Here is a 12,402-nt window from a genome sequence, read left to right on the forward strand (position 1 = left end):
CATGTAAATGGAAAATAAAATAAATGTTTGTTGCTACAAATCACTTTCCTTCCATCAATTCTATGATGTAGGTAGCATGAGAATTTTAGTAATTTCTCCATGGTTACTCTAGGTAGTACAGCGGATAGAGTACTGGGCCTGGAATCAGGAAAGCTCATCTTCCTGAGTTTGAATTTGGCCTCAGACACTTACTTACTGTGTAACCCTGGGCAAGTCATTTAACCCTATTTGCCTCAGTTTCCTCATCTGTAAAATGAGCTGGAGAAGGAAATGGTAAACCACTGCAGTATCTTTGCCAAGAAAATTCCAAAAGGGGTCACAAAGAGTCAAACAAGACTGAACAACAGCCATGGTTACACAGTTTATAAATGTTAAAGTTGGGAGTGGAACCCTGCTCTTCTGACCACAAATCGGGACCAGCATCTAAAGGTTTACGTCATTGTTGTTTACCATTATGGAGAATCAGGGGGAGGGGGAAGAATATATTTCGGTTGTCCCATGAGTCTCCAGGCACACAACTGTTGTCATCTAGAAGTCAAGCCAAGATGTGGCATCTGGGCCCCATATCAACGTCAAAAATTTTCCTTCCTATGTGTCCCTATTCCCTTGAGGTTTTGAGTCTTCACCGGAACACACGCAACTTCATTTACCACAATATAATTCTTGCATTTGACCACATATGTCCGTTTTTTAAATAAAAAATGTTATTTTTAATACTCCCCTACTATATTGTCTACCGCTAGGCCCAGTGGAGTCCTGGGCTTGGAGGAGACTTGGCCAACATAGATTTATGATACTATTCCTTTGGGCTTTAAAGCTTACCATTCTATTCCAGAATCCATAATCATTAAGGATTATAGGGCTGTGGATTTAGTAATGGAAGGAACCTTAGAGGTTATCTAGTTCCAGCCCTTTGGTGTGTATTTGAAGAAACTGAGGCATAGGGAGTATAAATGACTGGCCTAAAACCACACAGGTAGTGAGTAGCACAGAAGGATTTGAATCCAGGTCCTCTTAACATAACATGTCCAGCACTCATTCTACCAAAAGACTTGTTCACTAATTCTAAATTCAGCTTCTATTTTCAGTCCTCTGAGTTCTTGATGGTGGGCCAGGCTGGGTCTCAGGAAGTGCCAGAGCTGTTTTTAGCTGTAGGGTTCATTTGCATCTTTTTTATTTCCCATCCATGACACTGCCATTTTCCTAGTTAGCCAGGCATAAGTCATCTTTGCCTCTTCTCTTTCCTTCCTTCCCTCCATCCAATCTCTCAGCAAACCTCTTCCACTCTCCCTTCAAAATGTCTTCTTAGTTTGGAGTCTGAATAGCTGATGGCCACCTGAGGGCCTGGCAAGTTTGTAAACAACCTCCTTTTTGGCACAACTGGAGTAATTCCTACAGATCAGTCACTGAACTTGCCCAGATTCAGTAAGGTTGATGTTATGTAAACCAGCACCAGTGACCTTCTGATGTGAATGATTGCCAATGAGCCTGTTCCAGCCTTGCTGTGGAGTTCCTGGAATGTCATAAGAATTCTGTGCATGTACAGAGTCCCAGAGAGCTTGGGTCAGACCAGGTACTCCATCTCTGAAGTATCTAGTCATTCCCACCCTACCCTTGTGCTTGAGTATGTACCTTCCTCTGCCAAAGGAGAGGCTTGCCTACATGACTTCTGAGGTCCCTTCTAGCTAAATCTATGAGCCTGTGAGTCCTCTGAGTCAGTGTTCTTTGTTTTTGTTTTTGTTTTTGTTTTTGTTTTTAGTGAGGCAATTGGGGTTAAGTGACTTGCCCAGGGTCACACAGCTAGTAAGTGTTAAGTGTCTGAGGCCGGATTTGAACTCAGGTCCTCCTGACTCCAGGGCCGGTGCTCTATCGACTGCTCCACCTAGCTGCCCCAGAGTCAGTGTTCTTTGGAACAGTGGCCTAGGGAGGATGGCTACTTCACTCCTGTGGGGGCTTTCTGGGGATCTGGCTACTGTTGACAGGAAGGAGTCAGGGGACTGGTCTGAGCTGGTCAACTTGATGAGGGTGGCAGGTGATGAGAAGAACTGGCCCCAGACTACTCTGGCTAAACTAGGATCTGGGAGTTAGTCTGAGGCACTGTACTAGGCAACCCAATGTTCACATGGACAATTTGTGCCCAACCTGTGGTAGAGCATTCCAAACTTGTATTGGTCTGATCAGCCATAGTGAGACATACCGTAACTTGACTCCAACATAGTGATGTCATTTTGGTCCTCTTTGAGGATGAAGGATAACAACTGACCAGGCAATGAGTACAATTCCTATTCTCATTTACTTGTAATCCCCACAAGTACAGAGCATTGATTACATTGTGGGTGCTCAAAAAAATACATATTGAATAAATAACAGTCTGTGCACATTGTGGTTTGGGCTATTCTTTTTTAGCAACAAACATTTATTTTATTTTTTCCAGTTACATGTAAGGGTAGTTTTCAACATTCATTTTCCTAAGATTTAGAGTTCCAAATTTTTCTCCCTCCCTCCCTCCCTTTCCTCCCCCCTCCACAAGATGGCAAGCAGGTTATATATGTACAATCCACAAGCGTTCTTTTTATCAGTTCTTTCTATGGGGGTGCATAGTAAGCTTCCTCATTAGTCCCTTGGGATTGTCTTGGATCATTGCATTGCTGAGAGTAGTTGTCATTCACAATTGCTCATTGAACGATACTGCTGTCACTATGCACAATGTCCTCCCAGCTCTGCTCACTTCACTATACATCAATGTTCATTAGTCTTTCCAGGTTTTGGGGGGATCATCCTGTTTGTCATTTCCTGTAGCACAAAACCATTCCACTACAATCATATAGCACAGTTTTTTCCATCATTCCTCAATTGATGGACATTCCCTTGATTCTCAATTCTTAGCCTCCACCAAGAGTTGCTATAAATATTTTTTGTACAATTTTCCCCCTTTTCTCTTTTTCATGATTACTATTGTTAACTGTTTCCCTTCCATCCTATTCCCTTCCCCATGATATTTATTCTATTATCCATCTTCTTTCATCCTATCACTCTTCAAAAGGGATTTGCTTCTGTCTGTCCCCTCCCCCACTCTGCCCTTCCTTCTTTTGCCCCTCTCTCTTTATCCCTTTCAGCTCCTATTTTCCTGCAGTGCTAGAGAGATTACTCCACCCAATTGAGTGTATACATTATTCCCTCCTTGAGCCAATTCTAATGAGTTTGAGGTTTTTGAGCCAATTCTGATGAGTGTTAGGCTCATTTACAGCCCAGATTAAATAGATTACTCCACCTAGTTGTGTGTGTGTGTGTGTGTGTGTGTGTGTGTGTGTGTGTGTGTGTTAGTCCCTCCTTGAGGCAGCTCTGATGAGTTTAAGGTCTTTGAGCCTTTTCTGATGAGTGTAAAATTCATTTACTGCCCTGCTCCTCTCCCATCTCTTTCCCTACTCCATAAGCCTTTTCCTGTTTCTTTCATGTAGGATTTCACCTCTGCCTTTCCCCCTCCCCCAGTGCATTCCCTTCACTCCTCAATTTAACCCTAAAGATGTCATCACCTAACTAGGTGACACAGTGGACAAAACATCACCCCTGGACCCAGGGGGATCGGTTTTGGCTATTCTTAATCCCACAGAGGAAAACAAAATAAAAACTGCATCCTTGAGATGAGAAGGAAACTGAAAAAGCTGATGTTGCCCCTGAAGCCAGTATCCTGGGAAGTAATTCCTACAGAAAAAGGGCCATTCATCTCCACCAACTACTGACCAAGTGCTACCTATAGGGCAGACAAATCGACCTACCTGAAACAGTAAGGAGCACCAAGGGAGAGACAGGAAGTACCAAGGCAAGTCAAACTGCTAATACTACCTCCCCTCAGATGCCAACCCTGGACCCTGAATCCAAGAACCTTGGGAATAACTGCACCCAACAAGCCTCTGACTTTGCTTCCAGCCCAGCACCATTAGCATATCACTGAAGGGAACAACCACTATACATAAGTCCCCTACCTACATCCCCACCAATACTACCAACTGGCAAATGAGGACAAGAGTCCTAGAAGTGGCAGCATCACTCCCCACTCCCCATCTTGAACCCATATCACTGGTCCTACTACCAGCCCGACCCCTTCCCTCACCTCAGTCATCATCCTCAGAAGCGACTTCTATGAAGATGCAATCTGACTTTTCCTACACCTACTAACAAAACAAAAAACGCTCTACTACCAAAGTCCTCGGCACTGTGAGAAGGTTGGACATCAGAAACTGATGTGATTTTATTAGTTAAAATGACATTTAAAATGATGATTGCCTACTACACACAACCCGACATCTAGGAGACCACTCCATCCGACTTGCAGGGGAAGCCTTCTCTATGTGTTGTCTCCCCCATCAGAATGTGAGTGCTTCGAGAGCTTATTTTTGTGTTTGTATCTCCAGTGGTTAGCACAGAGCTTTGCTCATAGTAAGCACTTCCCAAATGCTTCCTTCCTTCCTTCCTTCCTTCCTTCCTTCCTTCCTTCCTTCCTTCCTTCCTTCCTTCCTTCCTTCCTTCCTTCCTTCCTTCCTTCCTTCCTTCCTTCCTTCCTTCCTTCCTTCCTTCCTTCCTTCCTTCCCTCCTTCCCTCCTTCCATCATAGCCAGTCTGAACTAGTAATAAGCATGAATTGAAGAATATTTTAAAATAAACTTTTTTTGATAGCTTTTAGTTTTATAAAAGAACTTTACTGGAGGGGGGGGGTGCAGCTAGGTGGCGCAGTGGATAAAGCACCGGCACTGGATTCAGGAGGACCTCAGTTCAAATCTGAGCTCAGACACTTGACATTTACTAGCTGTGTGACCCTGGGCAAGTCACTTAACCCTTATTGACCCACCCAAAAAAAAAAGAAGAAGAACTTTACTTGGGAAATAACAACCCATTAAATTTTTTGAGTTGAAGAGCAATATAACCAATTCTACACATGAGAGAGGACTGAAGGAAGAGCAGAATAGGAAAAGAAGGGAGCAGAAGAAGGTGTTGCTCTAATTCTTCTCAGTGCTAACAAAGGCTTCTACTGGAATGATGGCAACAGAAATATAGAGAAGGAGATATAGGCAAGGGGTGTACAGAAGAGAAATGAATAGGACCTAGCTTGGTACAGTGGAAAAAGCCTTAGCTCTGGAGTCTAAAGACCTGGGTTCAAATGCCACCTCTGACACTAGTTATGTTACATTGGACAATTCACTTAACCTCACTGGGTCTCACTCTCCTCATCTGTAAAATTAAGGGATTGGACTAGATTGCTTCTGAGGTCCCCTGTCCATTCATCCTATAATCCTCTGGTAACTGACTGCATATACAAGGGGAGGAAGAAAAAAGAATTTTTTGAAATCTGAAGAATATAAGTTTGAGAGTCCAGGGAACTAACAGGACCACAGAGAGAAATAGTAAAGTCAGAAGCAAGAATGGGTTGAGGAAGAAAGACAACCAGCTGGATTTTAGACATGTTGAGTTTCAAATGACAGTGGGATATCCACCTGGGGATGTCTTGTAGTCATTTGAAGACATAGGTTAGGAGCTCAGAAGAGAGGTCAAAACTTGAGATAGAAATTTGGGAGTCATCTGCATCAAAATATCAGTTAAAAGGGCAGCTAGATGACGCAGTGGATAAAGCACCGGCCTTGGATTCAGGAGGACCTGAGTTCAAATCCAGCCTCAGACACTTGACACTTAACTAGCTGTGTGTGACCCTGGGCAAGTCACTTAACCCTCATTGCCCTGCCCCCCCCAAATATATATATATATATATATATATATATATATATATATATATATATATGTAATTTAAAGTGGTTGGAGTGAATGAGAATGTCAAAGAATAGATTATATATAGTCAAAACGACAACAAAAAAAGTCAAGGTCAGGAAGAGCACAAAGAAGCCAAAAACAGACTTAGAAGTAGGAGAGGAACTAGATATGTCTCTGAAGCCAAGGAAGGAGAGAATATTCACTAGGCATAGTTAAATGTCGAAATCTGCTGAGAGGCTGAGGAGGTTAAAGAATAGAAAATGTCATTGGATTGAGCAATTAGGAGACCGCTGCTCACCTTAGCATAATTAGGTAGATTACTGAAGTGCCTTATTACCATTAGTTGAGGGGAAAGTGAAGGAAATAAAGGAACTGGATGTAGACACCTTTTTCAAGAAGCTTAGTAGTGAATAGGAGGAGGGGGGTAGAACGGATGCTGGACAGGATGAAAGGATAAACAAGTCTTTTGTAGAATTGTGGAGACCTAAGCATGTTTGTAGGGCTGTCAGTAGAGCTCCGGGGCTATAGTAAAAAAGGCTCATCTTCCTGACTTCAAATCTGGTCTCAGATATTTACTAGCTGTGTGACCTGGGCAAATCATTTAATCTCATTGGCCTCAGGTGTTTTGTTTTTTTTTTTTCCGGTAAGGCAATTGGGGTTAAGTGACTTGCCCAGGGTCACACAGCTGGTAAGTGTCAAGTGGGCCTCAGTTTTTTCATCTCCAAAATGAGCTGGAGAAGGAAATGGCAAACTATTCCAGGATTTTTGCTAAGAAAACCCCAAATGGGCTCATGAAGAGTTGGACATGACTGAAAATAACTGAACAACAAAATATGTTTGTAGACAAAGATGTTTAAAAAGATGGGAAGACGAAGCATGAATTGATGCAGAATTAATTAAGCAAAACCTGGAAAGTAATTTATAAAATTATTACAACTATGTTAAATTATAATTACTAAGAGTCAGCCTGGAGAAAAGTTAAGAAAACGAACCTGCCTCCCTTCTTTGCAGACATGGGAAACAATGGTTGTAGAATATTGCATGATGAAATGTTTTTCTCTCTCCCTTTTTTTTTTTGTTCTTACAAGTAATGGCTCAATAGGTAGGGGAAATGAGAAGGATATATTCAGAAAATAAAGAAATAAAAATACAAATAAAATATTTAAAGAATGCATGAGGGACAGCTAGGTGGCGCAGTGGATAAAGCACCAACCCTGAATTCAGGAGGACCTGAGTTCAAATACAGCCTCAGACACTTGACACTTACTAGCTCTGTGACCCTGGGCAAGTCATTTAACCCTCATTGCCCTGCAAAACAAAAACAAAAACACTATGAAAATGTTAGCTGTTGTTATTTGCTACTTATAGCAGCACTTTTTTTTAATAGCAAAGAACTGGAAATAAATTAGATGTCCATCATCTGGGGAATGAAAAAAAATGTGTTATAGTAATATAATAGAATATTACTATGCTATAAGAAATTATGAATATGATGAACAAAGAAAAGAATGGGAAGGCATATGAAGTAATGCAAAGTAAAGTAAGTAGACTCTTGAAAATTATATGCACAATGACTAACAATTTATTTTTTAAAATTTTTTTTTTGGTGGGGCAATGGGGGTTAAGTGACTTGCCCAAGGTCACACAGCTAGTAAGTGTCAAGTGTCTGAGGTCGGATTTGAACTCAGGTACTCCTGAATCCAGGGCTGGTGCTTTATCTACTGCGTCACCTAGCCACCCCCAATGACTAACAATTTATTTATTTTTTTTTTAATTTTATTTATTTATTTATTTATTTTTTGCAGGCAATGGGGGTTAAGTGACTTGCCCAGGGTCACACAGCTAGTAAGTGTCAAGTGTCTGAGGCCGCATTTGAACTCAGGTCCTCCTGAATCCAGGACCGGTGCTTTATCCACTGCGCCACCTAGCTGCCCCTATGACTAACAATTTAAATGGAAAGAACAACAAAACTACATACCCAAGCTTGACCTCAGAAAAGAGATAAGAGAAGACTCCTTCCTTCCTTCTTTGTCAAGGTGAGTGACTATGAGTATCAAACACTGCATATAATATTAAATGATTTTGATGTATTGGTTAGGTTAACTGAACTTCCCCCCTTTTATTCTTCATTCTTAGGGGTATCATTTGATCCAATTCCATAAACATTTCTTAAGTGCCTACTATATGCCAGGAACTGGGGATTCAAAAAGAGGCAAAAGACAGTCTCTACCCTCAAGGAACTTACAATCTAATGGGAGAAATCACATTCAAACAAATATATGCAAAGCAAGCTATATACAGTATAAATAGGGAATAATTAACAGAGGTAAGGTGCTAGAATTAAAAGGGTTTGAGGGAAGGCTTCCTATAAGAGGTAGGATTTTTAGGGGGCAGTTAGGTGGCAAAGTGGATAAAGCACCAGCCCTGGATTCAGGAAGACCTGAGTTCAACTCCAAACTCAGCCACTTGACACTTACTAGCTGTGTGACCCTGGGCAAGTCACTTAACCCTCATTGCCCCACTAAAAAAAAAAAAAAAAGGTAGGATTTTAGTTGAGCCTGTGATGGGTAAAACTAAAAGTATCTATCCCCTTGTGGGGAAAGCTAACTAGGATAACAGTTTAACAGTTTAGCTATTAAACATTTATTAAAATATATTAGAGGTTAACAAAAAGAGAACAGGTGTCTCTGAAAGAATAGGAAAACCCTAACTACCTCAACCACTCCTAGTTCAGTTGCCAACACCACAAGGTTCCAACCACCAGCTGACAAAACCAATTGCCTCTCACACTGCTTCAAGCTGGTTGGTTGAGAATGGTCTCATGTTGATGTGAGGAAACTTCTCAACCCATGATCTCACAGCAGGGGGCTTCTGGTAATAATAATATTCTCACAAGCCTTAAAGGAAGCCAGGGAGGTCAATAGTTGGGACAGTCATTCTGAGAAGGGGTACGGAGGTCCATATTGGAAAATGGAGGTGAAATGAATACAAATTTACTTTAAAAAAGAAAAAGGGGGTAGGGCAGCTAGGTGGTGCAGTGGATAGAGCACCGGCTCTGGAGTCAGGAGTAACTGAGTTCAAATCCGACCTCAGACACTTAACACTTACTAGCTGTGTGACCCTGGGCAAGTCACTTAACCCCAATTGCCTCACTAAAAAAAAAAAAAGAAAAGAAAAGAAAAAAAAAAAGAAAAAGGGGTGAGCGTAGGAGCAAAGTCCTAAAAGGCCGCCTTTTGATAAGGGCAAAGAATAGGTTTAGTGTGAGTGAGAAAGGCAAAGGAGTTGGGGGTTACTCTTCAGGGTGGAGCTGCTTCATGACTCCCACCCAAGTCTATTTACTCCTCTAGTCTATCTCCTTTCAGAACCGATAACTCTGTTTGTCCTGTTCATTTGTTTCTGTGCCAGTTTGCTCTTTGAACAGAGCATGGTGGCAGGAAGGCCAAGGAGATGGTTTCTATTCTTGTACATGCCAGTTAGTACCACACAGAAAAAACTCTGACGTACAGCCATAAACTGTCCCCTGAGACCTCAACTAGTCATCTGGAAAACACGCATTATCTGTCTCAGGCATGGTCAAGCAAGAGATTGTGGGTGGCCGAGTGAATATCCTGGGAAATCTCCAAGCTCTCATTCTGTGGTTGTAGGATAGGCTAGGGAGAGCCATGTTAGCTTCATAAAAGGACCAGACAGTTCATTTCATTAATCTGCTCTTTTTTGGTGGTTTTCCTTTAACAAAAACAAAAACAAAAAAACAAATAACAAAACCTGTTGTTAGGCACCTTCGGATTGACATGCATTCCATCACCTTGGGAATAAAAAGCTTCCATTTCTATAACACTTAAAATTGGTGAAGTACTTTCCTTATAACCACTGAAATACATAGTACAATTACTGTTATCCCTATTTCCCACTAGGTCATTGAGGCTCGGAGTAGTTAAGTGAATAGTTAATGGTCACACATTATCAAGTTAGCCTGTGGCAGGTGTAAGAGGTTAAAATTCTAGCTAGTCTGTCTAAAATATTTAATGAGTGGTCGCCAATAAATTATAAGCTTTAGCAAGAGTTAGACTTTTTTTTTTTTTTTAGTGAGGCAATTGGGGTTAAGTGACTTGCCCAGGGTCACACAGCTAGTAAGTGTTAAGTGTCTGAGGCCCGATTTGAACTCAGGTACTCCTGACTCCAGGGCCAGTACTTATCCACTGCGCCACCTAGCTGCCCCAAGAGTTAGACTTTTAAGCATTTATTAAGGAGAATAAGAATTTGGTGAAGAGAAAGGCCTAGATTCATCTATCTATTAAAGGGAGAGCACATTTCTAGCTCCCTTCTCCAACAGAGTCCTGATGAAAAAGAGTGAGAGTGCCAGCCTCGCCCCCTCTTCCTCCCACAAGCAAACATCACTTCCTGATGCCAAAGAGCCAGATGTCTTGCCCTCAGATGCCTTCTCCTCATGGCGGAGCTTTGCTACAGTAAGTCTCCAGCAGGTGGCGTCATTCCCCGTTATACAGGGTAGGATTCCTGATTCAAAATCACCAAATGTGATTCAGAGCAGGAGGGGATCTTGAGAAATCGAGTCTAGCTGCTTTATTTTACAGGACCAGAGAAATAAAGTGACTTTCTTTCCCAAGGTACAGCAAGAAAGCGGCAGAGCCAAGATTCAAAGGGAAATTACAAAATTGAGGATGTAATGTAACACAATGTGGTGTAATGCGATGCATTTTGATTTAAAAAATAAATTGAGATCCAGTCCTTTATCTCCAACTAGCTGCTGAACATTCCAATCTGGATAGTTCAATGACATTTCCATCTCTTCATTTCCAAAATTGTATCCATCTTCTCTTCTCAACTTCCCAATTTTTGTTGCCTCCACTGACATTTGTCAATCATCCAGGCTTCGAAACCATGGGATTACAGAATGACAAAGCTGGAAGGAACCTCAAAGGCTATGTAGTCCAACACACACCTGAACAATCATCCCCCCCTACAAAAAATCTCTGATGAAATTTTAGATTCTTCCCCCACCCTAACCTTCTGCATTCAATCAGCTGCCAAGTACTGATGCCTCTATAACATCTCTCCCCTCTTTTCTACTCGTATTGCCCCTAGTCTGGTCTGCTGTCTTTCACCTGGATTATCACAATTATTACCTAGACATTTTTCTCCTTCTTCAAGATGTAGCTTCTCAAAATCTCCCCTGATTCTTCCCTTTAACTTTACTTTTCCAAACCTCCATGTGCCTACTAAGTGTGCTTGTCCTCTCCTACGAATTTAATCATTTGCTCTATACTTATTTGTGTACAAATTTCATCTCCCTTACTCTAGAGTAATTCAATTTAAAAAGCACTTATATGGGGCCTACTCTGTGGAAGCCATTGTGATAAGTACTAGGTATGCAAAAATGACATAGTCCTTTACATTCTACTAGGGGACACATAGATAAATATATACAAAGTTTCATGGTAGAAGAGAAATAACAACAGGACCAACTGGGAAAGGAGATGGCCTGTGAGCTGAGGCTTGAAGGGAGCTGGGGGTTCTAAGAGGGAGATGTGAGGAGGATGAGCATCCTAGGCATGTGGAATAGCCTATTTAAAAAAAAAAAAAGATGGGGCAGCTAGGTGGAGCAATGGATAAAGCCCTGGATTCAGGAGGACCTGAGTTCAAATCCTACCTCAGACACTTGACACTTACTAGCTGCGTGACCCTGGGTAAGTCACTTAACCCTTATTCTCCACAAAAATAAAGAAATATAATAAAAATAAGTGTACAAGCTTTAAAAAAAGAAAGAAAAAAACAATAAACAAGATTCTTCTACCCAACATTCGTAGCCTTAGATAGACCTAGCTACAAGGCAATGGATATGAACTGATCATTCATCCTAAAGAGGAGACATAAGAAGGCCTTCCCCACTTCTTCTTTGCAAAGGTGAGGACTATGGATATGGACTACTACATATAATATCAGTCTTTTTATTTCATATGCTTGTTGGTTTTGCTGAACTGATTCTCCACCCCCCCACCCCCCCACCCCACCCGCAACTTTAATTCTATTATAAGGGATTGCTTTCTGGTAGGGGAATTATAGCTCAGCCAATGAGTCACTAAGTATTAAGTGCCTACTATGTGCCAGGCACTGGGCCAAACTCTGAGGATACAAAGAAAAGTATAAGACAGTCACTTCTCACAAGGTGCTCACAATCTAATGGAGGAGACAACATGCGATCAAAACAGGCTGTTTGGGGGGACTTGTGACCTGGATCGGGGATTAGCTCATCCAAAGAATTGGAGGTTCATCATGAATCTTGCAAAATAAAGAGATTTATTAGGAGAGGAATATATGGCCAGGGAACAGATCATCTTGGTGACTGTCCCACTGGTCTTTTGTATCTTTACAAGACAAAAGGGAGGGAAGGGCATTACAAAGAACTAGGAGGGAATTACAAAGCAAGAAGAAACACAAAATAAACGGGCGCCAGATAACTAAGAGGGGGTTTTTGATAACAGGGTATCAGTAGAGTATGAAGCATCCATCCAGATCTAGCATATCGTCTTGCAGACCTTAGCATTGTTCATGAGCATACTGGGGCCATGCCCTATCACACTTCATTCCTGAGATGAGAGAGAGCTGTTTTCCCCTTAGCCTAGAG

At 41.6% G+C, this 12,402-nt stretch overlaps 1 protein-coding gene across 1 annotated transcript in view; it reads right to left on the reverse strand.

The window, feature by feature from the left end:
• The window catches only part of SCTR (secretin receptor), a 92,775-nt gene that overhangs the window by 45,192 nt on the left and 35,181 nt on the right, over positions 1-12,402 (reverse strand). The window lies entirely within an intron of this gene.

This window comes from Dromiciops gliroides, chromosome 3, assembly GCF_019393635.1.
Source record: "Dromiciops gliroides isolate mDroGli1 chromosome 3, mDroGli1.pri, whole genome shotgun sequence".
NCBI lineage: Eukaryota > Metazoa > Chordata > Mammalia > Microbiotheria > Microbiotheriidae > Dromiciops > Dromiciops gliroides.